Genomic DNA, 27,618 nt, shown 5'->3' with positions numbered 1-27,618 from the left:
ATGGCCTTGTAGTTCCTTTCATCTACTTGTAATGCCCTGGAAATCACTGGTGCCTGTGGGAGTTACAAGGTGGGAAAAGAAACTTCTTTCTCTTTACTGATTTATTCACAGTACCAGTTACATGGGGAAATTTGAAAGTCCTACCATCTCTCTTTCCCTGCCAGGTCCCTTTCTAGATTGCAGGACTTCAGACAGTTTCATTCTCCTACAGATGATAAACATTATTTTTAAAGTATTTCAGTCTCTAGCTATATGATACAGACTAGGATTAGCCAAGAATGAAAATATAGACTGTCCTTTGTTAGACAGCATGGGTCAGCATCTGCTAACTGTAGAGAGAATGAGGTAACCAAGAGATGTAGGAAGAAAACAAGTAAAGAGAAAGTGGTGAAATGCTTAATATGGGTTACTTGGGTGGATATCACCCCAAAACCCCCAACTGATTTACTGAATGATTTTACAAACTCATCTGAACACTGTTTTTTCATTTAAGGTGAAACTTACTGACTTGGGGAAACACCTACTCGAATGTCCCACTGAAATCAAGGATGTCAGCCTTCCTACCTGGGGGGGAATGTGACCCACATTTGGAGGGTGAAATTAGGCTGAGCTATACCTCTGAGGGATGATGGAAATACCGCACTCTGTATAAAGCTGAAACTTCAGAGGAGGAACCAGTATTCCAGATTGAAAGTGTCTGCCATTTGCCTCTCAGAGTAACCATTTCAGGTCTACTTCTTTTTTTTTTTAATTCAACTTTTCCTAGCCTCTCCCCCCCCCCCCCCCACCAGCAGACAGTACCCTTTTTGGTGGCTGCCTTTCTCCCCTCAGCTCATTGAAACGGGTTTTTCGTCTCCCGCCAGCCTCCCCTCTCGGAGGCCGGTGACCCACCTACCCACGCAGGGGCGGCGGGCCGGGGGGCGGCCCGCAGCGGGAGCCCTGAGGCAAGTGGGGAAGGAGCCAAAAAGGCGTCGGGAGCGAGAGACGATGGCGGAGGAGGGGGCTAGTCTCTGGTGCATCGCCCCCCGGCCGCCTTGCAGCCCGCGGGAGAGGAGGAGCGGAGCAGGGGTCGCTCTGGCCGCCCGCCACCCTTGAGGCGGCCGTTACCGCACACATGTCGTGCGCGCCCCTCGGGGAGGGGAGGGGAGGGAAGGGAACGGGAAGTGCGCGGAGGTGGCGGCGGGGTCTCCGCCCCCGCGCCGCAGGGCGCCGCCTCTCCGCGCAACCCCCGCACGCGGCGTGGAAGAGCAGCGCCACCCCAGCAGCGGCGGCGGCGGCCCCGGGCCCGCCCCCGCGCGGCGCCCGCCACCCATTGGCGCCCGCACCGCCCCCTTCCCCCCCGTGCCGCATCCCGTTAGCACTCGCGGCAAGGTCTCGCGATGCTGGGCCGCCGCCGCGGCCGCCATATTGTGACACTATTTTGATTTGGAGCGCAGCGAGCGGGGGGAGGGGGGATCGGGAGCCGACGCGGAGCCGGAGCGGTTCCAGCTGAGGACGGGAGCGGCGCCCGCAGACACCCACCCACCTCCCCCAGCCTCCCCGCTTCGCCCGCCAGCGGCGGCGGCGGCAGCAGCACGGACCCCCCCCTTCCCTTCCTCCTCCGCCTCCTCCCCCCCTGGAGCGGAACGGCGGCGGCGGGAGGCTGCGGAGCGGGTCGGGTCGGCGGGGTCCCCCCTGCCGGGCGGAGGCGGCGGCGGCGCTGGTGGCGGCGGCGGTAGTGGCGGCGGCTGCCGTGGTGGGGGAGGCGGCGGAGGACGAGGCGGAGGAGGAGGAGGAGAAGCAGAGGAAGAAGGGTAAGGCTGACCCCGCCGAGGCGGGCCTGGTGGCGCTTCCCCGGGCTGGTTTCCTGGCGGGGCTGGTGCCATCCTGAGGGGCTGCAGGGAGAGGCGCGGGGGGCCGGCCCGGCCCGCAGGCCCGAGAGGGGCAGGGGGCCGAGGCCGTTGGCCCGGCGGCTCCCGGCGCCCCTCTCCTCGTCCAGGGCTCTGCCGGGCGAGGGGAAGGGAGGCCTCTGCGCGGGGGGGGAGCAGCCCCCGGCGGCCCGCTCATCCCGGCGCGGTGGGGCGGGGTGGGGGTGTGAATCAACCTCCTCGGCGGGGAGGGAAGGGGAAGCTGCCTCCCAACGGGGTGTCCGGCGAGAGATGGAAACTTATTTTCCTTCACGAGGTGCCGAAGCTTCCACCGAGCCGGGAGGGATCCGGACGCGCGTGTCAGAGGGAGCGGGGCACCCACTGCTCTGCATTTCGGGGCAGCATGCGCGGCTGCGCCCGCGGCGGGGGCTGCCCCGCCTCTGGGGGCAGAAACGGGCTTCCCTGCGACCGGGGGGAGAGGAAGCAGTTTGCCAGCGGGCTTGCCTTGCTGGGGAGGGAGGGGGGTGGCCTGGCGCCTAGCAGGTGACAGGTGTGAGTGTGCGGGGCGAGACTCCGCCATTTAAGGATGAGTAGTGAAGTGTCAGAGGTGCGATTTTTGGTGTGTGATGTCTTTGCGGGGGTTGGCTGGGTCCGATTCCATATATAGTATATTTGGACGTTAATTTCCATTATTCAAGTCAGTTTAATTGTTGAGTAGAAATTCTTGAAATCTTTCTGATAAGAGGGGTTGTGAAGAGTGAATACAGTTTCACATTTTTCTGTTTTGTCCCTGTGCAAGACCTGGGAATACTATGCAGAGGTGTCTAGCTAGTATTTCGTCTCATTCATTGAAAGGCTTATGTTAAAAATACAAACGCTAAGTCCTGTTAGATATTGCTATCCTGTTAGATAGTCCCTTCAGGGCAGAGAGTCTGTGTTCTTTGTATTTCACCTAGTAGCACAGTGGGCTGTGGTTTATGCCCCAAACCTGTAGGTGTTTCCGTATTAGAGGTAGTAAGCGCAAATGAAAAGCAAAAATGCAATCGAAAAACAACCAGACATAGCAAGGATTAGGTTTTGGATGTGTTTTTTGATGCCTTGATTTTAGGGTGTTAGACAGACTGAATAAAAACTATGTCTGAACCATAAAACAATGGGAATGGTGTTGTATATAATGTTTGGTAGTCTTGCTTTTGTAGATGCTTAAAAGGTATATATTAAATACAGAGCCATCCTGTTAGACTGTTCAAATTGTTTTGTATCATAAACTTAGACACTGTAAAATTGTATTCCAGAAGGACTACAGTAGCAGGCTAGCAACTGTATAGCAATGGCACTATATTCATGATTGACCGTGTTTTTCTGAAATCAGAAATAGTTCTCAGTTTAGCTAATGATGTACCAGATAACCAGGCATTTGTATTTTATATGAATATATTGCAATTATTCTTTATCTGGATTATTGTAATTGGGTTTTGTCATACCTCAGAATTCAAATCTTGTATGTACTCTTGGCAAGAGGGAAGTTCCGCTTACAAATTGGGAGACACATGTCATCAGCTTCAGTAAGTTCTGCCCTTTTATTTAAATGAAAGTTTCACTCACTTGTGGCTATTAATGTTATTTATATAGTAAGTTTACAGAGGCTCATCCCCATAAGTACTACCTTGAATGGTATTGTAGCAGAATAAACACTGAGCTGATTTTCAATTAAAAAAAAAAAAAGCTGAAAAGAATGGGGTCCTTTTTCTAGTGCTGCTTCACAAGAGATCCTGCAAGTAGCAAAAAAAAGAGGAGCTGTAGGAGGAGATACTCTTTCGAGTTTGGGTCATCCCAGTTTGATGACTGGGAGAGGTTTGATAAAGAGTCCCTATCATTACATGCAGGGGTGGTGCCATGTTTTTGCTATACTACCCTTCCTTGCACTAGCTTCCAAAGACTTTGTGAAATATAAACTGTTTTCTTTTTCAACATTGAGAGAAGTCAGAGGGTCCATCTCTCTTCCCTACAGTCTGCTGATATAAAAATGGAATTCTTGAAAAGAAATGATTTTCCTATGATAGTATCCTTCTCTTTTCCAGCAGTAACAGGATGGAAGAAAGCAATGATTTTAGGTTTGGGGTTTTTTTTGGTTCCCCCCCCACTGTGGCCTTGCCTTGAAGGCTGGGGTCCTGTGTTGTTTTGTAATGGTCTTTGGCTTCATGGATAACTGTGTACCATACCAGTGTATGCATTTCAAGCCTCGTAGAAGTATATCTGTCATCTGTTGAAGAGATTATTCTCAGCAAATTTTTTTTTTTTGCTAGCTTTTGGCAAACTACTGTATGAGAGTAAGTACTTTGAAACATAAAACTAGATTGCTCTTCATCCAGTTGCAAGTTCCTCCCTCTTACCATGAACTCTATGTTGGAAACATTAGAAGAAATAAGTTGGTTAGATATGACCTAGAGTTTATGAAATGACTGTAAATTTAGGACTTGAGGGATCAGGCTGATCTTTTCTGAACTGTTGTGAGCGGAATGCTGAACGATGTTGCTGTTGGTGCTTTTACAGGAAATAGAACAAAAATTCCAGTGATTCAGAACTGGATTTTTTTAAAGCTGTACTCAAAACTCAAATATTTAAATGATTGAAATGAAAGTTAAGCTTTTTCCATTAATGTATACAGTGATTCAAGTCATTTTTTTAAAAAAACTACATAGTAGGTTATCTCCACTGCAAAAGTATACACTTTCTGTATCAAACAAGAAAAATGCTGGTAGATGCTCTAAGACTTCTTGAACCCTGCTTAGCAGACTGATTGGATTCCACCTATTTAAATGCAACTGTGAGAGCGAGAAAGGCATCAGATTCACAACTGGATAAGATTTTTGATAAACTCTTAATTGCAATTGAAGGCTTCAGTATAATGGTTGTTTCAGTTTGACCATCTCTTGAGAATGCCTCCCCAAAAAATTACTGCAATAATGCTGTCTCTGGCAGAAGTTTTTGCAGACCTATTTAATAATTAAAACTCACAGTAAAATTAGGAGCCTTTTTTATTAAACTGTATACGTGACCAGCAAGCTCATGCAAAAAGGTCTTCCAGACGTAATACAGATGTTTACTGAGTTCTTTCTAGCTGTGTTATGCTACCTTTGGACTTCAGTGTTCCTTAATAATAATCAGGCTGTAGTCAACCAAGTGAAATTGGCATAATTAATGTTTTGTGATCTGCGTAGTGCGTTATGATATCTTGGTGTTCTTGGAACTTTGTTTGTTGCTGAATGAAAGGCATCTCTAAAGATCTTGTTGCTGTTTGCATAGATGTAGTTAATTTTTCTTTTTAGTGTGTTTTAGGTATTTTTTTAATGGCAAGAAATTAGGCATAAGTAATGGTAATGTGCTGAGTAATTCTGCCTATGTTAATAAAATGTATCTGGCCACAGAATTATATGAAAAATTTTCTTGATTAAAAGCTGTATTATATTCTTAGGCAAATGCTATGTATAATCAATTTTATAGCAATATGAAAAACATATAGCTCTTCTATTCTGAGCTTAGATGAAGATCAAATTTCACTGTCTTTAAGGATGAGTGGTTTAAAACTTATCCAAATCCTGGTTATACCATGAGTGGAATTTAATTTTTCCTTTATTTAAAAATCAGTGTTTCAGAATGGATGTAAAACTTGTACTCTCATTAGCGTTTAGAAGAGCGTTAACTCAGAAATATAGCAGCAGTAGGAAAAAAGACATCTCTACTGGTTGCATGTAGTAGATTATAAAACATCAAAAAAAATCCTGCATGTGTATTAGGTGTTATATTGTTACATTTTCTAGAATTTACCCCCCCCCAAAAGAACAAAACTATTATATATGCTCAATTCTTTTACCCTTTTTTTTTTTAAGTTAGTATTTGAATGTTTATCCAAGTACCTTAAGCTTATTCCAGAATTAATGAAATCTGGTGTTACATGTATGCTGACTGGTTGGTCTGCTGGGGCTGCCAATGGAGAAGGCAGAGTTCCACCTGCTTTTCCCCTCATTAAAGGCACTAATTTGAGTCTTTTTTGTCTACGCAGCTGCTAGCTTTCACAAAACTTGTAGAGGCATTTTTATTTCTGAGACTTTTACACCTCCTTTAAAATGTGTTTGGTAATGGTCAGTGTATTCAAATAGTTATTAAAGGGATAAATAGAACATATAAATATTTCTTTAAGAAACCTTACATAATTAGGCAGAAAATAATTTTTTGCAACTTTAGAGTTCTGAATCAACTGTTCTCATATTGGGATGCATCTGTTTTTCATGTCACTTCTTAAGAGAAATAGAGTTGCCTTTGAAGAGTTTTTCTTTGAAGATTTCAGTCTTGAGTCTTTCTTTGAAGATTTCAGTTTTGTCCAGGCACTTTTGGGTACTTACTCCAGAGTTCTCAGTTTTTACAGAACCTTTTACACTGTCTTTTTACTTACCACAAAGTGGATCAGAAGCAATAAAAAGGCTAGTGGAGAAGCATAGGGATACTGAGGGTGATACAAAATTTAAGATTACTGTTTTTTGATGATTTTCTTTAACATTTAAATGTTGCTCCGGACCATTCTTTTGTAGCTTATATTGTGCATATGTATATATGTACGGTCATATTTAATTTCTTTTTCTATAGATACAAATCTTGAGCGATTATGTTTTCTTCAGTCCTATACCTTAGTAAATTTTGAGCTCATCAGCTAACTTCAGCAAGAGGGAAGTTACCCTAGGGGCAAGGTCTCAAAGACTTTAATAATATTTAACAAGCTTTGTTAAAATAGATGGCTTCATGGAATGTAAAGATCTCTTTAGTGAAAAGTTTGGGTAACCTTAGAAGTTACCTGTATTTTGGCTTGCTGGTTGGCCAGCAAACATTTGTCTACTGGGTAAGAACTAGATATGATGTGTGCTACTCTTTTTCAGTTAGAAGTTAGAGGACATGAGTGGTTAAGTATATTGTGGCTGATGCTTGGAAAAGAGGGGGTAAGATAATAGGCATTTGGGATAGAGGTGGAATGTGATTACTCAGAACATGGGGGCATGGCCGAAAGGGAATGCAAATCTATGGGAAATAGGGCTTTATTAGTTCTGCTATTTATAGGACAATTCCTTTAAGAAAATGGTTAGCAGCAGCTGCCAGTTCTGGTTTAGTAAACAGAAGGGGTATTACAATAGGTTCTTGAGAAGATGGAGATCACACAAGAACCCAAAAGTGAGATACATAAGGTAGCTAAGCAGGCTGCTGGGGTGCTAGGATCATGTAACAGTGCCTAATTTAAAATACAGTGGTAGAAACTCTGACAGTGAGGCTGTTATTAGATGGTAGGTGGTACAGAGCTGCTTCTGCTGTGCCTGCGTGTGTTTGTATGGTTTCGTGAAACTGATCCCACCAAAAACCAATCTGGTTCAACACCTAATTGCCCAGCCACCTATGCTGGCACAGTGCATGTAGCAGAATAGGTAAAGAATGTGCATGAGTAAGGGGGGAGTTGCTTAAGCTGCATAAGAAATGCATGTTTCTCTCAAAATACTTTAAGCCAAAGGCATTGTTTTATTGTTACATTTTATTTTGGAATTTCTTTAAATAACTTGAGTTAGATGTTTGACTGTCTCGTGCTTATAGTATAATTCAGTCATGCCTCTGTGGGCACTTGCATGCAATGATGTTTTTAATGTACTCCAGGTCTAATGGATTTGTCTGTGAAGATGAGCCATTGTAGTATCAAATTACTGTTAATAAGCCTGAAATAATTCATTCCTAATACACTTTCAAGTAAAGATTTTACATATATGCACATACACACATGTATATGCACATACACACATGTATATATCTGTGACTGTGTATAGTTCTTTGGATCTTGAAATAAGTGCTTATATGGTATGCCTCTATCTTATAGATAATGCTAGGAGAAATGGATGGGAACTCCCTGGCGGACATGTAAAATATGCTGCAGCAAATAGAATTGAAATTTTGCTGTTAAGACGTGTATCTTCTTTGTTTAGTGGGCAAGAAGGTGCTTTGTTGTTATTGGGTATTCTTATAGATGACTTGTACGAAGATCAAGCATTAAGTTTAAGAAGTAATTCTTAGGAAAATCTTTGGAGGCTTTTAAAATGCATTTCCAATGTAAATTGCTTGGTAAGGTTGTTATTTTTTTTTTTAAAGGCAACTAATTTGATATGTCTATTTGTTTATCAGTTTGTTTCATCAGTATATTTTCATAACGTTTACTGTTTCAGCAGTTTAACTGAAAAGAAATACAATAGACTTCATGTTATGGTTATGTGATTCACATATTGTGTGTTTCATGTCTTATGAAGCTGCTTCAGTTAAAATTTTAATGCCTTATTTTTGCCATTTTTTAAAAGTATTGCTCTGGTCTTTAGTAAATGGGGATAAGATCTTTTGTCTCAAACTGTATATTTTAAGCTGTTTTGTCTGAAAAATTGCCAATACCAAATTATTAATTTTTATTTATATTTTGGTATTGGCTAGAGAACTTGACTTGGATTAAGCCCTGTTGTACAAGGCACTGTGTAAATATTTATTAAATAAGTCAGTCCCAGAAGGGCTTGCAGTCCCATGAATAATAAAAAATGTTTTCCAAGGTACATGTATTGGGCTAGACAAAGATATTAAGCAGACCAAGTATTTGTGTTATCTTTCATATATTATGCTTTTTAGTTCTTCAGTCATCTTGAACTGTGCCTATCTTAATTAAAATTGTTTACTGCAGTATTGTCCTTAGTAGTTGTAATTCAGCTGTTTTGACATGACTTATATGAATCATTCAGACTGATTTTGAAAGAATTATGAAATTACGTGAGTTAGAACCTCACTAGCCTATGTTCATTGGTAGTTGTTTAGGATAGAGGTAAGTCAAGAAGTTGAGAAAAGGGGGCAAGAGAGCTGCATGGATGGACAAGTTGCTTCTGGCAAAATTCAGACAGCAGGAGGAGGTGTACAGAAGGTGGAAGCAGGGACAGGCCACTTGGGACAAATACAGGGGTGTCATCCGAGTATATAGGGATGGGACTAGGAAGGCCAAGGCCCATTTGGAGTTTAATCTAGCAAGGGATGTCAAGGACAGCAAGAAGGGCTTCTTTAAATACATCAGCAACAAAAGTAAGAGTAGGGAAAATGTTAGCCCGCTGCTGCATATGACGGGCCCTCGTGATGAAGGATACAGAGAAGGCAGAGATGCTAAATGCCTTCTTTGCTTCAATCTTTACTGCTAAGACCAGCCCTTAGGAATTCCTGACCCTGGAGACCAGAGAGAAATCTGGAGAAGAGAAGACTTTCCCTTGGTGGAGGAAGGTCGGGTTAGAGATCATTTAGGCAAGCTTGACATCCGTAAGTCCATTGGCCCTGATGGGATGTACCCATGAGCGCTAACGGAGCTGGTGGATGTTGTTGCAAGGGCACTCTCAGTAATCTTTGAGAGGTCATGGAGCTCAGTAGAGGTGTCTGAGGAATGGAAGAAAGCAAATGTCACTGCGGGCTTCAGAAAGGGCACGGAGGAGGACCCAGGGAACTACAGGCTGGTCAGCCTCACCTTGATCCCTGGAAAGATGATGGAACAGCTTCTCCTGGCTAAGCATGTGAAGGATAAGAAGGTGATCAGGAGTAGTCAACATGGATTTGCAAAGGGGAAATCATGTTTAATGAATCAGATAGCCTTTCATGATGGGATGGCTGGCTGGGTAGATGAGGGGATAGCAGTGCATGTTGTCTACCTTAACTTCGATAAGGCTTTCAACGCTGTCTCCTGTAACATCCTCATAGGCAAGCTCAGGAAGTGTAGGCTAGATGAGTGGCTAGTGAGGTGGATTGAGAACTGGCTGAATGGCAGAGCTCAGAAGGTTGTGATCAGCGGTGCAGAGTCTAGCTGGAGGCCTGTAGCTAGTGGTGTCCCCCAGGGGTCAATGCTGGGTCCGATATTGTTCAACTTATTCATCAGTGACCTGGATGAAGGGACAGGGTGCACCCTCAGCAGGTTTGCAGATGATAGAAAACTGGGAGGAGTGGCTGATATACCAGAGAGCTGTGCTGCCATTCAGATGGACCCCAGTGGGCTGGAGAAATAGGCGGAGAGGAACCTCATGAAGTTCAACAAAGAGAAGTATAGAGTCCTGTACCTAGGGAGGAATGACCTCATGCCCCAGTACAGGCTGAGGACTGACCTGCTGGAAAGCAGCTCTGTGGAGAAGGACCTGGGAGTTCTGGTGGACAACAAGTTGACCATGAGCCAGCAATGTGCTGTTATGGCCAAGAAGGCCAATGGTGTCCTGGGGTGCATTAGGAAGAGTGTTGCCAACAGGTTGAGGGAGGTGATCCTCCCCCTCTACTCAGCCCTGGTGAGGCCACACCTGGAGTGCTGGGTCCAGTGCTGGGTTCCCCAATACAAGAGGGATAGGGATCTACTGGAGTGAGTCCAGTGGAGGGCTACTAACGTGATTAAGGGCCTGCAGCCTCTCATGAAGAAAGGCTGCAAGAGCTGGGACTTTCCAACCTGGAGAAGAGAAGATTGAGGGCGGGGGGATCTTATCAACGTGTATAAGTATCTGAAGGGAGGGTGTAAAGAGGACAGGGCCAGACTATTTTCAGTGGTGCCCAGCAACAGGACAAGAGGCAGTGGGCACCAACTGAAACACAGGAAATTCTGTCTGAATGTGGGGAAAAACTTCTTTACTGTGAGGGTGACAGAGCACTGGCACAGGTTGCCCAGAGAGGTTGTGAAGTCTCCATCCTTGGAGATATTCAAAAGCCGTCTGGACACAATCCTGGGCAATGTGCTCCACGTGACCCTGCTTGAGCAGGGCGCTTGGACGAGATGATCTCCAGAGGTCCCTTCCAACCTCAACCTTTGTGTGAATCTGAGAGTCAGTCAAAGTTGGCAAGTCTGTTAAGGTCTAGGATAGTAGCTCTTATCTATGATTTGACAGTCAGAACTTCAGTTGGAATGAGACCTTTTTTGTAAAATGAGTTGAATACAATAAAATCTGACTGCTAGCAATTTTTAAGCAATATAACCTACATTCTTATATCAGAGTTAGGGCTGTAATGCGTACATTCACATTAAAGAATTAATTCCTGCTCCTCTGCAAAAAAGTACATTTTGGTATTCCTTTCCCAGCCCTAAGGAAGTGCAATACTTCTAGAGTTCCTCTTCCACAGTATCTGATGAAGGAGAGTAAGTTGTAAACAGCAGGAGAGAACTGTCACCTGGACTGGGGAAACTTCTGTTCTCTCCAGCCTCTTGTGTCTAGCAGGTGATGTGTCAAGCAGCAAGGTTCAGAGAAAATACCCATTATTTGTTTCTTTTCCCCACATGGGGTTGAAAACCCCTGTGGTTTCCAGGCTGAAAGGAAGACATCAGTTCTCCCAGTAGTGCTTTCATACACATACCTCAGAGGAAAAAACATCAACATAATAATCTGTTATCTTCATTACTATGATGATCTAGGTCTTGTCAAAGCTGTGAACAGCTGTCAACGTGGTTGTATTGGTTTCGGAAGCATGAAAGACTCATCCTTCCACTAAGTAGTTGTATGTCTTCAAAGGTTGCTAGTGTGGATGCAGTTATATGTACAAAATGGTGGTTTTTTGGAAGACTTTCCTTCACTGGGGTGAGTAGTATTTATTGGTACAAAATACGCCTTTGCTGCCACAAAAGGAGTGCTTTGCCTCTTTTATCACCATTTCTATATAAATGGAATACTCCTAGTGTACACATAATGAAGTGGCTTTGAGATAGTGACTTTAAAGGAAAAAAGTGGAAGAATGCCAGTGTGGATGGGAGAAAAATGTAGTATTTCTATTTCCCTACAGACAAAAAATAATCTTTTGAAATTTAAAAAGGGGAGGGGGTGTAGTTATATCTGGAAAAAAGTGGAAAAAAGAGTATGAATTGTTCTTGCTTCTTCTGTACGTGTTTTGAAGAAGTAGAACATACATATTTCATAGTTGTCATTAAAACAATACAAATGTTAGGGTTCCCTTCATTTTTTCCTGTCTAAAGTTACAGTAGTTGCCTGTTCTTGAAAAGTAGTTGGCTCTTGTCTCAGGGGTGCGATTCCACAGGCAGTTGGAGCAATCTAATGGCTGTGTGTCACTGAAAGGAAAAGGTTTCACCATGTACTGTCTCCATTTCTTGCACCAACTCTGCTAATTGTCAGATACTTTTGTGCTCTGCTTTAGTTCACCGATATGACAAAACAAGTTTGTTTTTGTTTTTTTTTTTAACCTGGGAGCAGACAGAAGTTGTGTCTGTGGCTTTTCTGTGCAAACAGGAGATAGTAAAGAATAGAAAGTGTATCTTTCTTACAGAAGTCTGTAGTACCTCTGCTCTTAAAGTCTTTGGCGGCTTTAGTGTGAGGAAAACAAGGTTAATCAGCAGCTGAGAAATTGACATTTGATCAGGTTCATGGATCCTATTGACAGCTCTGAGTAGCAGTTGTAATAAATAATTGATTTCACCCTGCTACTGATTACCAAGGACTTCTAAATAAGTCCTGGGGACTCATATGCAAGCTTGTGGTTCAACGAATGAGCAGTGGGATGCTGGCGAAAGAATGCTTGTTTGGTAGCAGGTAGAAATGTGAAGCAGAGTGAAGTGGCATGTTTAGAGTGCAGTTTTGTATATCTGAGCCAGTCTGATAGCTTGCTGTGACTGAAAGGGAAAGATTTCACTATTTCTTTCACTGTGATGGGCAGCTCGTCTCTGCCAACTTGTCTCATATGTCTGTGAGCCAGTTCAGTTTATGATCTGGGTAGAAAACTAACCAAAAAAAGTGCATTGCTGTTTCCACTTGTGAGGTGATCTCATCAAGAAGGAGACCGCCTCCTTCTGGATGCTGGGGAGCTGTTAGATCAGTTCAGCATTTTCATGTAACTTCACACTGAGGTTGATGTTTCACACTTCTACAGCAATGCCAGCATATGGATTTGCTATCCTTTCCTCTTAGTTTGCTTATTTGGCTTATAGTATGATCCCATAAATAGATTTTTCTGTATAACTGAGGTATGGCAAAGTAGAGGAAGGGATAAGAATTCTTTAAGCTGGTATTGCTGAGGAAGGCCGTTCATGAAGGTGTAGATCTATGGCTGTACTTATGGTACATAAGTGGTAATTCCAGTTCAAGAATTTGTCTCCTGACAAATGTCAGTGCAGCTGTTTACAGGGTCGCCAACTGAATCATTGAAATGAGGCACATTAAAAGTTAGCCCTTCAAAAAGTAGGACAGGAACTAGCTGAACTGACTTCTCTAGCAAAACCCACATGTGTGGGTTCTGACATACTGTCAGAGATCTTCACCACTGGCATACATTGGTGAAAGATGGTAACAGCGATCTTTTTCCTGTTATCTGGAGATAATCAAGGCTTCTCAGATGCTTTAAACAGGCACAAAATTAATGAGATTTAAGATCCAGTGCCTGTAAGAATTGAAACAGCCTTCTCTTTCTCAGTAAGGATGGCTAGAAGGTCTTTTAAGTCTTTAAATGTAGCAGCCCAGTTTTGCACTGCAGTAGGAAATTCTGGTCTCATTGAAACTGGTGAAAGCCTGGCTAATAGACAAGCAAAACAGCGAGGAGGTGGGTAAACTATAGAAAGAGGGAAAGGTTGAGATAATGATTTAGAAAAGAGATGTGACATCAAGTTTGAGGAAAGATGTGGTTAAAAAGAGATACAAAATGGGTGTTTTGTAAAGATACTCCCATTTCACCAGCATACTACAAAGGATTATTATTTGAGCTGGACCAGAATTAGAGTTTTTTGTAACCTTAAATGGTTATTACAGGAAACTGGTGAATCTATTAAACTATAATGTGCTATTCAGCCATATTAGTGAATGTGAAGCTTCATTTAAAGGTGAGTAAATTAAAATTAGTGCGTAGATATTCTCTTTCTTTAAATTGCAGGTTTTGGATGGACTTTGGAACAAAGTTGGGTAGTTACCAGTTTGGCCAGTGTGTTCAAATTCTGAGCTGACAGGTACTGAACAACTTTTTCAAGCTAAAGTTTAATATAAGTGCCTATCTGTGTATAAAATACTGTGAGAAACACAACTGGTTAAGATTAAGCCTTATCTAGATGCTGAAGTTTGACATGACCTCTTTCTGGTTGTTAATGTTTTTATCATTTTTTTTAATTCAATATTTTGTTGTGGATTTTAGTTACAAGGAAGATCCCTGTGATGGAGAGTATCTTGAAGTCAAAGTATCACCTAATGGTGTTAGCAGAGTTGATGGAGCTACAGGCTTCCTTCCTGTTGAAACTGGCCAAAAGAACAGGCCAAACTGTAGCTTGCGTTTCTTCAGTGTAAAGCCAATGGCAACTATGTGGAATGTTTTTTCCACTCCCCATCAATGAGTAGGGAGCTTCTTGCCAACGCAAATGGGATTGAGACCTGCAGCTTGACTCAACACAATACAGTTCACACTGGGAAAAGTATTTTAGCTAGAAAAATAGACAGGATTATACTAGCATGAGTTCTGTTAATTTATTTTTCTGCTTAAAAGTTGTTTTCTGGTTTGAAGTCTGTAGGAATCTTGGGGCAAAATAGTACTTCAGCTTTGTCTGTGCAACTTCAAGCCACTGCCTGTCTGTGATAAGGGCAAGTCATCACCTTAGACTGTCATGGCGATGTATGTTGCAGAATGGCTACAGTGACTTTACAGACTGTCAAAATTCACTGATTTCAAAAGCACTTTACTTTTACATTTTACATTTGCAGTACAGCTTCTCTGTCTTAATTGTGTTTTGTGGCGTATATGCGTTGACCAGCTAGGATTTTAAGTTGATTTAGTACAAGCCTGGTATTGCAGCTTTGCATGCCTTCTGAACTTAAACTGTTGTCAGTGCTTTATCATCCTATCTGAATCTATTGTGCGAATGAAACTATTTGTAATTGGAAGGAATAATACTTACTTTGCTACTCATTAGTGGAAAAAAATCTGTACTTTTATCATGAAATTAAAGCAGTTTTATTCATCCTATGTCCTTGCCAGCTTCTGTGAAAAGTCCACATCTGCATTTTTAAATTAGCCCTGCCCATAACCCACAGCTTAGTATTTCTGCAGGGAAAGCATTAGAAAATTGGAATGGGTGAAAATTTGAATCCCTCTCAAATATGAGGTTAAGTATAATAGTTATAAATCCTTTACCACTTATTCTACATGAAATTGTTCATCTGCTCTTCCAAAAGTTGTCTGCTTCTATTAACAGGCCTTCTGTGTTGCAAATACAAGAAACTTCTTATGTTTAAGTGTGAAGAACTATCCAGCCTAGCAGCCTTACTTTTCCCCCATGGAGTTGTTAAATATTTCTTATCGCAAAACAGGGGATCTCAGCTCTATCTTTAGTTTCCCAAAAATACCTGATATCTGGCTATATCTATGGACAGAAGAATAAATTTAAACAATGAGGTTTAATAGGCTAACAGTTTTTCTTGCTTTTACGTACTTTTAGTACTTTGTGTTTGACTCCCTTTGTAGATAAAGGTAAAATAAAAGATATTGTTATATCTTTAAAAAGTTATGTTAAAATGTTAAATGTTTAAAAAATTAAAAAATGAAAGCTAAACACTGCTAATTTCCTAATTAAGGGCTGTAAGGTGATATAATATCCAGAAAGCACAGAGGAGAGTCAAAATCTGGGTAAGGAAATAAGTGTGTGTGATAAATGGGGCAGGGAATTCTCTCATTTTTAGAATGATCTGCAAGTTAATAAAAAAAAATTTGCATCTTTTTAATAACTAGTGAAATGTATATTAACAAAAATACATTTTTACTTTTGGCATGTGTTGATATGTTCAAAATGTCTGTGTTTCTATAGTAAGACCCTTCATCTTCAAGAGTCTTAATTCCCCTTCTGCAGTAGAGACTAAGCAGGAAAGTGGACTTGCATTTCCACTCTTTTCTCTGTTTCTGTGTTAAATAGTCGAGGATTTTTCTTTCCTGCTTGTAGCTTCCCTCTTAGAAATACTGGTATGAGACTATTGAGACTTTTCCACCTGCTCTTGCTTTCCTTGCTGTGTTTTATCACAGCTGTTTCTAATTAGCTGCTTGTAACTCAAGGAAGTAGTTTGTCCTTATTAACCCTTTCTGGGTTGCTCCTGTAGAATTTGTATTTCTCTTCCTTCCTCTCAACCTTACTGGCCCGTGTTGCTCGCTCTTTGTTACAGCTGCCAGGCCCTTACCTCGTGTAGTTGGGCCAGCTGTTTTACTTCCTGAATGCTTACTCTAGTGACAAGGTAATGTAAAATCACAAAAGTCTCTCTTGGTGTTAAGTATAAACTTGTGTCTCCCCTTCCCCAAGATTAACGTCAGGAAAGCTGGAGGAGAGGGTGTGATGTGTAAATCAATCTAAATGGGTTCTGCTGCTTTTCCTGTGTAGGCACTGGCATTCATCTGACTACAGAGCAAACTGGTTCAGAAAGCTAAAGTAGCAGAAAATTGACCCTCCTAATTCTGTGCCTGTGCATGCGTGTGCACACATGCTCACACACCCACGTTGCTCCCTGAACTGACTTGCTGCAGGATCAGATGAGCGTCAGTGTTGGCTCAGATCACAGGAGGGAGACAGAGCGCACGCCTGGGAGTAGGGGGAGTGACAGTGGCAGTACTGAATTGTTTTGGAACTGCGTTCTAAGGTGTGGCTGCCATATCCAGCCTTGCTCCCATTGAAGCACAGCGAGTAAATAATACATTAGTAAACAGAAACTCAAATCTATGAGTAGGATTAAAAATGCAATTTACTTTCTTCCAGAGCCTGGCTTTGAATAGGTGTTTATCCAAAACCATTTATTTTTTATTTATCTTTAACAGTGACACTTCTGCTATGAAATGGATAAATTACTTGAATTTTGTAAAGAGAGGAAGAAGGAAAAATATTCAATCCGCCATAGCAATCCAGAAGTAAAAGTTCCTTGAGCAGGAAAGAATAGCATGAGGGTCGCAAGCAAATTAAGCCTAAAATCACATGAAATAAACTGAGGTGACTCTCAAGGTGGGTCTTCCAGGGTCATTGAGCAGAAGCTGCCTTATAGTTATTTGGTCTATAACTAGGAAACTGGAGGGAAGTTGGAGATCATGGGTGCTTAACTGCTTTAGTTATCTACTTCTGTTCCCACCGGTCCAGCTGCGTCAGGCCTTTCATTCTGCTCACATCTGTTTCTGTGAGGAGTAGAACATGAGACTTTGTTCTCTTCAAGACCCAGGTGCCTGACAGTGGTCACAAGTGATCATTTTACTCTTCTTACTAACCAGTAGTGATAAGTCATACTATCGTATTTATTATGAAAGATGAAAATCATGTTTTGGAAAATGGACAGTATACTTTCAAGAAGGAGTGGTTGGGGTTTTTTTGTTTTCTTTTTCTCATTAAGCTCCTGTCACCTGCCTAACTCTCAGCTGATCAGATAACTATGGAATAGGAGTTATCCATGAGAGACTTCACCATCCTGGAGACTGCATGACCAACTTTCACTGGTCATGCCTGAATTTCTTCTCAAGTTGTATAGGGTTTCTTACACTAGCACAACGCCCTTCTGCATCAACCAGTTCCTCAGTAATGGTGGCTCTTGTATGTATATTGAGCTGGAGAAAGAGAAAGAAGTGCTGCCTGCTTTGGGAAAGGAAGAGAGATTGCAGTCTGCTGTCCTCTCACCACAAGAGCACAGATATCAAGTGAGAAGATGGTGGAATAGCAGTTGGGTAACATACAGTATGTGAGACACTGCATAGTAATTTTGGATAGGTGACTTTGTTTTCTTATTAGATACATTTGTATTTGTAGTAGCAATGGTATGAGTATATTGCATATCACTGCTATCCATACTGTATTTATCAGTTTTTTTTAGTGCGTTCTGCCGTTTTTATGTGGATGCTTTTAGTTGGTTTTGGTGCTGTCTTGAGGCTTGTGCTGCCACTTCAGTTCTAAGTGTACTTAGAAAAATATGCCTGTGGCAAAATGGAAAAAAGGAAAGAGTTTCATTTTGATTATAAGTCTAGCAAAGAAAGTTCAAGCATTTCTTCTTAGTAAGTGTAGTCATTTTTCAGGAAAGTATGGGTTAAATAAAGTATAGTAGAAATTGAAGATATATTGTATTATTAGATCTTTGGACATTACCTCTTAATTATGTATTTGATCATTACACTATGTTTTAAGCCTGTTCAGAAGGTGATCTTTTTGAACAAACTTCTATTTTACAAAAATTCCTCTCGAATTCTTAAAATAACTGAGCTGTTTGCCCTCATTAGAACAACTCTACTTTTACTTAACTGGCATAGGAGATACTTATGACAGATTGCTTTAGTCAGTCTTCCTTAACTTTATAAAACATTTTCAGTCTCCTAAAAAGTTTCTGTCACGAAGCAATTGCTTTCTGACTTTTGCTTCTCAGTTTGATACGGCTTTAGGCTGTGATGTGCATAATCTCTTTGCATGTTATATTTTCATTAATACATTTTAACATGCTGACAACGTTTACTTTTCCAGATTGAAGTAGTGTGAGTGTTTCTAAGTAGTATTTGTCTGAAATAGAGTATTTTAATTGACGCTTCTTTCTAGCAGAAAGAACTGTTGAATGTGAAAGGTGCAAAGGAGGACACTGGGCTCAAAATTAGGTTCTCCAGGTTTTCCAAAGAAACAAAAGATTCAAAAGAAAGCAGATAATCCTAATGAACTAGTTTTGGATTGGGCTTAAATAACTTGTTTTCTCTCTTTTAAGGTTATATCTTGATCTCATGACTATCCTCATTCAAGGTTTTTTCTTCACTTTTTAAATGACTTTTATCGGTATTTAAGCAAATAGCAAGTCAGGGACACAAGACTACAACAGTGTGGAGGGTCTTCTCGGTGAACCTGTTCTGAGACTTTTACTCTTGTTTTCCCAGTTATGATTTCATTTGTTTACATTTGATCTTTCTTTCCTTGACAAACAAGGGACATATGATGATTCTTGTTTATTTGTTCCTACATGTTAAATCCATCATCCAGATTGATTCAGATAGCTGCTGAGGCAGTTTTCTTTTTCTAGCTCAACTGCCTCTTTCTTGGACTGAGAGAGTGAAATTTGAAATGTTGAAGGCTATTGGAATTAAAGGAGAGGCTGAGATTAACTCTTAAAATCATGTTCATGCCTTATGTTTTGGAGTAGATAGGAGTTCAAGCAGAGGAGCCAGTCAAATTGTCTTTCAAGAGCAGATGCAGTTCCCAAGGAGAGCTGGGTCAGCAAGCCTTGTAGGCACACTGGACTTTCTATATTGGAGACCTTGGATTTTTAAGCAGTACTTGATAGGTTTCATATCAATAAAATGTAAGTTAGAGGAATGCTGGAGAGGAGGCTAGAGGAGGACTCTTCTGGTAGGCATTAACAGCTCTGCTGTCCCCCTTCAAAAGTCTGCAGTTTAAACTGAGTGTATCTGCTATTTCAGTTCTTTTTTTTTCTTCTTCTGTTCTATGCCAAAGCTGAAAGATCCACAAGTTTTTCTTCTTTTTTTAGGCTGCAGTTATGTAATACTGAGTATCTTACAGCTTGTTTCTGTTAGATGGAAGAAATGAGTGGTTTTTATTTTCAGTTTTGTTTACTTACATGGCATGTATGCAAACTTCTTTTTTTCTTTTTTTAAACAGAACAAAGCAGAAATCATGCAGCGGGAACAGCAGAAGCCAAGAATAATGTATTTACGACTTAAATTTATGGGCCCCATTGACTTTGGGGCCGTTCTGTTTGCTTCTGATGCACACCTTTTCCGGGCTTATAGTAGTAGCCTTTAAACACTAAGAAAAACTTGAGATGATGTAGCTCTTGTTAACAGCTGTTTCTCAAGAGCTTTTCTCCATGTTCTTCCTCTTCCTGGATGTCTGGTGAGGGAAGCCCTGCTTTCTTCTTTCATCATACCCTCTTTTAGCCTTTTCCTCCAATCTGTAGTGACAGGGCTGTTTCGAACAACATCCATAGATCTTTGAGTTTTTTGATTGCAGCAAGTGGAACTTCTGTTATGATTTGAAAGTGAAATTTCTTGTTTTGCTCTTTAATTCTAATAGAAGAGAGAGTGGGGGAAAATGGATGCAGAGTAATTGAAGTGTTTGTTTCCAAATATATTGGTTCTGTGACTTCTGCATGTATATTTTCTTTACTGGCAGTATGTGCATGAAGAGGAAAATTTGTGAGGGGGGGGAAAAAGTAGCAAAGGAAACATCTTTGCCAAATACAGTGGTTTTTACATGAGTTTCATGATACTTAGTGTTCTTAAAGCCCCATCTCCTGAATTCAAATAATCACCTGAGAATTTGTATGTTCTCGAAACACAAGCTTCTGTCCTTCAAGGCTGCAGAACAAAGCATGCTCATATAAAAATTTAAGCTTAAGAAAGTGGGGGTAAATCTTTAAAAAAAACAAACCCAAACCCAAATGTTTTCTAGGTCAGTCTTTTTTGAGGACAAAAAGGTTTTGAACTCTTTAGTCTTTGGAATGGATGGACTTCTGGATGACATGGCAGTGAAAGGCAAAGACAGAAGAGAAATGAAGACAAGACTGCAAGTGTGAATCGAGTTTCGTCCCTTCCAAGTCTTTCAGTCATCTTGCTTTGGAAGAGGTGAAATAATGTCAGATGGAGTTGCCAGACGGGTAGAACAGTGTTATCAGTGAATGTGAAACTGATCGTCTTTGCTGTGTTTACGACTGTTCAGTCTCAAGCTTCCAGGGAGGTTTTACTCTTTAACACTGTCCAGCAGAAACTGTGGAGGCCAGTGTCTTGCCATATACCTCAGAATTTTCCAAAATTTAGACTCTAATTTCCATTAAAGAAAATAACTGCTACTTATTATCAATGGAACAGATTGAGAGAAAGAAGAAGAAATGATACTAATAAGAATTCCTTTCTTTTCTTTTCTGAAGCCTTTCAGGAAAACAAACTACTTTTATGTTGTCACAAGCAGCTCTTTTTTTCATGATTGTTTCTTATTTTTAAAACTAGAATTATAAACAGTTCTAGTCATCTTCATGCTGGTGATGATTTTGGATCAAGTATAATTGTTGTAAAATTACATTTATCGTAGTTATAATTGTAAAATTATCCAGCTGTAAGATGAGGTACTCTGAAGGTTTTTCATAACTGAGTGCTAAAATGTGGGTCTGAGCAAAAAAGCTGCACTTGTGGTGCCAAGCTTAAGACTCTGTTAGTTCTGTAAATTACTAGATATCCATGCAGTTCAGGTTATTTGGCAAGCTTTGTTTGGGTTAGCTTCATGATGTGAATAACAATTTGTGTCATGTTGGGCTAGAATTGTTCTGTGGATGTGTTTGTGGAATATCTATCACTTGGAACTAACTTCATTGTAGACTTTTAATCTTCTGCTCATTTGCAACTTAATGAGGCTTAATTCAAGTTTTAGGGAGGTTAATGGAAAGATGCATTTGTGTTGGGAGGTTACTTTCTGTTCTCTTACCAGACTTGATATGTATATACTAGCCAAAGGGCTAACAAAGGAGTAGTTTGTCTTGTAACTCTTTGGAGATTCACTGATAGCTTTGAATCAAGCATGTGATCTTCATACTAATTAAGTACTTCAAACTATAGTTTAATCACAAAATGATGCAAGACAGAGAATTATACAAGGTACCTAAAATCAGCATAGAGTTTCTATTTTATGAATAGTTCAAGCATCTTTGAACATATATGTGAAAGTGGTAGGCTTGAGAAACCAACTTTTTAGTGTTTGTCAGCAATATTAGTATAGTTAGATATTTGTTCAAGATAGTAGTAGTAATGGTCATCTTGTTTATAATTAGCAGCATGCTATTTGGCCATTAGTAGCAGAGTTCTGCATTTGTTCTGTTCTTTCGTGTAACTAGAAATAATAGGGTGAAGTAATGCTAGACTGCTGAGCCAATCTAACAATTCCCTTCTATTAACAGGGCTCATAGATCCCCAGCCCCTATTCTCCTCCTAAATGTATGCTAATATTAGCATGCTTCTTAGGTCCCTCAGTTATCCAGTTCAATTTGCTAGCAAAACACTCAACTCTAAAAAAGAATAGCTTTATGTTCTGTTAGCATGTGGAACTGTGTCCATGAAGTGTCTAGTGAGCACCAGAACCAGAGAAAAGCGAGTGGGGAGGAGAAAGAATGAGACCTCTTCCGGTAGGTGGCAGCAGCAACCTGTTGAACTGGATTGATTGGGGGAGGGGGGCAGGCAGAAAAATGAGGAAAGGTGTAGGACAAAAGATGAATAAAGTTCAGCTTGAGATAACTTGTTAGCTTTTAATAATTGATAGCCTGCTAAAGGATTCCTCTCGGGAGTCAGCCTGCAACAGTCGGTGTGGTGCAGAACACTTAACTTCAGGACATGTACTAAAAGAGCTCTGTAGTAGTCTTTAAGAAGGACCCTCTGTCAAGTGACAGCAAACTTGTTTGTTCAAATACCTCTTGTAGGACCTTTTGAGAAGGTAGATGAATTTAGGTGTGTCTAGGTTACCATAATGATATGAGAAGACTTAGTATGTGTTTTTAAATTATCATATCTATGTTTTGCTTTTTGTGCGTATTCAGATAATACTTGTGTTTGATCATATATTTGTGCGCATCAAAATTCTTGACTCTTACCTCATCTTGTACACCTATGATAATGTGTTAGTACAAGTACCTGAATGAAACTGTGTATTAGCAGGCTCCCATTGACTGCAGTTTAATTACTGTGAGTCTAGCAGAATTCTCACCATGAGAGTAGTGCTGTGCAACCTGACTCTTCAATAGGTATATTCAGACCAGATAAGGGAAAGAGGAGTAACCAGCCTCCTGAATTAAGACTTCAGTGTGATGTCTCCTTTACAATATAGACTGCTGCAGAGTTGTGCTACAGGACAGTCGCATGGTGTGAGACTCATCTAGATCTGACATACACTGCTTGTTGTGGTTCTGTTCCTTGTAATTGCTGGAGAAGGGCATGCTTTTAGTATTTCTATTTGAACGGATTTGTAATTGCGCAGTCTTAGCTTCTGAGAGGATAAGTATCTGTGCTAGGAAAAGCTGTATGTCTCGCCTGAATTAAGTCTTAACAGTTTTTCACTTCATTCCTTCTTGAGTTTAAAGAACAGTCAATGGATTTGCATGTATTAGTATTACTAAAGTTTGTATTATTGTAATATTCATTGAAAGTTTAGTAAAAGACCAAGCACCGCTACTAAACAAGATCTATTGCTCATGATCTGACTCTGGGAACTGCCTCTGTTCTGTGACAGCCATTCTATTCTTGGCAATCATGTTGATTTAGAATAGTTTTTAAAAACATTCATTCTTTAATTACAATATTCCTCTCTTGAAATTCTAAAGTGTAGCTTGAGTTAAATCTCATGAACTTGTGAAAAATGCCTTTATTCCCTTATTCTCTGAGTAGATAACATTAAAACTTCCCATGAATTCTTTGAAGCAAATTCATGGAAAGAAGTTGTAAAAGTCTCACTTATCTGTTTGAACATTTAGAAGGAAAATGCATCAATGTTAAGAAAGGTACATCTGAATTATTAGTTTTTCTGAGATGTGTAGGGATACTGTTTTCTAAGTGTGAAGTATGCATGTGTGAATAATATATGAAATTGAATAATGGACTTTTTCCAACATTTTCTTTTAAATAAAGTTTAAAGCATACACTTGCTTTCAGGTATTAACTGCAGTCCTTTCAAAAACTGTGCTGTAATCAGGAGGAGGAAGAGGCTGCTGCTGCTTTTGAACATGGCTGAGACAGGCATGTGTTCCCTTTGACTTGCGTGCCATGCTAATATGATATAAGCCAGCTTCTTTCTGGAAGCCTTGTTCTTGTAGTGATTCTCAAAACCAGCAAGGAGCAAGGATTCATAATTTTTCATGGGTAGGTGTCTGTCTTGCAGTTCCTTTGGACTTAAAAATTTGAGGAGAAATAAGGCAGATTGCTAATAGAAGGGTTTGTTTTACAAGATAAAATCTTGTCAAGAGGGTAGAGGGGTATCCCTTACACAAACAGGGTAGCTAGTATTGTGAGGTGCGTTAGGGTTTTTTTATTATTCTTGTTACTTTATCGTTGCACAGAAAATGTAGTTAAATGTAAAGGTGCTGTAAACAGATGTTATTGTCTTACCTTACAGCTTATTTTCCTCTCCCTTTGCCCTGCCCAGGATAGAGAGAGATTTGTTAAGAGAAGAAATGCAGTAGAGTCCTGCTAGTTTGCAGTAAGGGTAGAGATATCTGATACCAGTTATTGTAGCAGGTAAACCAGAGAATGAAATAAATTTATTCCACACAAACAGGGATTTTTTTAATCATATATATTCTTTTTTTAAATAACAGGTTCTGTGAGAATTCCCTATAACCGTTGCAGGGTATTTCCTGAAAAGTGGGTAGAAACCCCCTGCTATTTTTTACACGTTTTTAAGGTAGTAGTATCCTCATTTATTCTGTGCTCTTTGGATAATGTGCTTAATCAATGCCAAAAAATTTAAAGACCATGGGTGTAGTTTCATGAGCATTTCTTTCCATATCAGTACTGGCATGAGCTGCCCTGCTCTAAACTGCTTATTCCTGCCTTGTCCCTCAGTTGCACTAATATAACTAGTTAATGTTCCAGGTGGCTGTGCAGCAAAGTAGACTGTGGAATTTACCATCAGAAAAATATTATTTTTAACCTGGATTGATTCCCTGACCAGCCTCACTGCTCAGCTGCACAAACAGTTGTGCCAGCACAGCTGAGGGATGAGGGCTGCTTAAGCTGGTACTGCAGTGAAAAAAGTGCTTAGGAGACTGTGGCTTAATCTTTGTGTTCTAGGTGCTTTGCTGGTACAGTTCTACTATGCTGGCAAAATACTCTTCATACAGGTTGAGCTTTCACCAATGTAGTGTATTTCACTTGCGAAATAGAGAAAAGAGTGCTTGTTTATTCTGTTCTGATATTGCTATATTTTCAAAATATATAATGTATGCACAGCTTCAGAAGCTGTCTGTCAATTCTGTGAAATGTTCCTTACATAATAAGGTTTTGAACTACTATGGATTAGAAAATGAAAGAACTATCAAGCTCAGATATCCTTTGTTTATTTGTGCTGTCTACTTGGAATACATGCAAGACTGAGATAGTTAAAGATGGAAATAACTATGTTGGTACTCCAGCAAATAAGGAAAGATAAGTAGCAATCTTTTATTTTTGAAGATGAGGGGAGCAGGAAATATTACAAGAAATGAAGTTCACAGTTCTTGAGTAGATACAGTTAGAAGCTAACAGTCCTTAAGGAGAGGTTTGGGATTTCAGAGGATAATGCAGCATTTCTTAAGAATTCCGTTTTTTGTTGCTACATATCTGCAAAGAGGTGTTATGCTGCTATGAGTCCACTTCAGGAAAGAAACTGTGAGAATGTTTTGTCATTTGATTCTTTGTGCAGAAACTCACTGCTCCTATTACTTCTCAAATTTCCTGCACTCTAGGTGTTTAGATTCTTAATTTCTGATCTGATTCTTCCATCATTTTAGGTATCAGTTTACTTCAGTTCTCAGTCTCATGTTATATAGATGGAGGAAAGGTAAGTGCCTCCCTTGGAATAGTTTTAAGAACTAGAATTTTTTTTTATGCTTTGCTTTAAAATGTGTAATTCTGCATATTACTGCATGTGATATACAGGGAAGAAAAATATTGAAAAAAGAATTAAAAAATTTTTTAAAAGTATTGCTACATTTCTTTATATCCACACACTATTTAGCTAATGTGGCCTTCCTTCAACTGTATTTGTGTAATAGCGTATTTATAGGATAAAAATAATGTTACAATATTTCATAGACATACTGTCTTAAATTGATAAATATTTATGCTTACGTTCACATATGGCTGCAAAACAGTTTTATTAATCTAGATTGGTAATTAGTATTTGGATTGCCTTCTTTCCAAATTTACTTCTGATTATTGGTTCAGAATGAGCTTTTTAATACTTATATGGAAAATGAGAAATCTTTAGCTTTTGAAATGAGCAACTACTCTAAACACGTCTGTCAGGTGTTAATTACGGTCAGTGCAACATTAAAGTTGATCAATTACAAATCAGTTGGGAAGTGTAAGTTAATGCTACAGTAGAAATCTGTGCTCTACGTATTCTTTTAAGAGTTTATTATCCCTATGCCAACAACTGGAAGGAGCTTTTTTTAATTATGCAAATTTTAAGCTTTCATTAGAATGAAGCAGAACAAAGCAGCTCCTAAACTTCTACATTTTATTTCTTAAAGAAAAAACAGATCTATTCTTTGTAGACAGTGTTTTTTCTGACTCCCTGTAGCTTTCCTAAGCAGTGAAGAGAAATTGGAATATGTGGGCAAACCTACTGCTCTGTGCAGCAGTGAAATTGTTAGAATCACTGAGGAAAATTACGCAGTAGTTCAGAAGCTATAAAGAAAACTCATGCAGGATTTCTTATGAAACTTGAAAAAGCATGTGGGGACCAACTCATTTCACTGTAATAGTAGTTTTCTTTGCCTTTTAATCTATAAGGAATATATTTCTAACTTCCACTGTTTGTAAGGGAGTTTTCTTTATAGCACTATGATAATTAATGATGCACACTGGCTTTTTGTCTCTCTTCTGATATCAAGACAGGAAATAAGGCATACCTTTCAAAAAAGATAATGGCATTTGTTGTTGTAGACCATTTGAAGTAAATTACTGTTAGATTAGTTTTTATTATGAAACATTACGCTATTATAGTGTATATTTATACATATATGTGTGTGTGTATATATGTTTTAGACTATTATAAATACTAATTTTACTATGAAGCCAGGCATTGTTGTATTTTATAATTCTTGATTCTAAGTTAATATAAGTGAAATAGCCTTACAGCTCATCTGAGTTTTTTGTTTTGCTCTCCTACGGAGAAGTTATCGTGGGTTTTAAGGTTCATAATGTATATCCATGGGAGATTTCATTGTTCTTGGGTATATTGGTTTATTATGTTCCTGAGAGATGCAGGTCTGTAGCTTGCCTCTGAGGTTGGTGGTATTTACTAGCATTTATTGTTGATTTGGCTGAAGCAATCAATCCTGCCATGCCACTGGTGGTAAAAAGGGGTTGAATTTAATGTAGCTGAAACAGTGAAGCAAGTGTCAGTATTTCAGAGTATGTTCTAACATTGTGAAATGGCATGCCTGTAGGTTTAATGGTTTTAAATTATTTATGATAAATTCAGTGGATTCTGTAGAAGACTTGCTATGTGGTCTACTTGCCTCCTTGAACACTGTCCGTGGCCAGTGTCACTAAGCCTCTGTTTTAGGACTTAAAACTAGTCATGTATTTTAAAACTATATAGCTGCCATTGACGTAAATGGGAGCAGTGTGGTTTAAATTCATGCTGCAGTGCATTGAAAATTTCCCCAGATATGATTTTATTACGTATTATTAACTCAGCTAATATTCAGGAGTTGCTGCTTCCTGCTTTTTATAGAATCTTGTTTCAAGCTAATTCAAACAAACAAGCAAGCCGCTCTATCCTCTGTGGCTCCCAATAAAGTGGTTAGATTGTTTTGGTCAGTCTTGTTAGGGTTATAATATAATCATGGAGGGTGAGAGGCTAGTCATCTGCAGACTGGGCAGGACTGAAGGAATTCCTGAAATTTTATGCTGTTTGATTCTTTAATGGCCAAATCACTAGAACTGTCCCTTTTTTAAAAAAGTGGGTAACCTGTTGCAACTCCCTCATTCTGAAATTTTCAGATTACTGCTGTTGATAGGTTACTGACTTCTTTAT

The 27,618-nt window shown here is 40.0% G+C and overlaps 1 protein-coding gene across 1 annotated transcript in view; it reads left to right on the top strand.

Moving 5' to 3' along the window:
• Nucleotides 1-1,353: 1,353 nt before the first annotated feature.
• TAB2 (TGF-beta activated kinase 1 (MAP3K7) binding protein 2) overlaps nucleotides 1,354-27,618 on the top strand; it is a 72,073-nt gene continuing 45,808 nt past the window's right edge. Inside the window, exon 1 of the mRNA XM_064509181.1 lies at nucleotides 1,354-1,793. The gene's annotated coding sequence lies outside the window, so the exon portion shown is untranslated. The remainder of the gene's footprint in view (nucleotides 1,794-27,618) is intronic.

Source organism: Dromaius novaehollandiae, chromosome 3 (genome assembly GCF_036370855.1).
Source record: "Dromaius novaehollandiae isolate bDroNov1 chromosome 3, bDroNov1.hap1, whole genome shotgun sequence".
NCBI lineage: Eukaryota > Metazoa > Chordata > Aves > Casuariiformes > Dromaiidae > Dromaius > Dromaius novaehollandiae.
The sequence above is the reverse complement of the archived record's forward strand: the minus strand, read 5'-3'. Positions and strand labels throughout refer to the sequence as shown.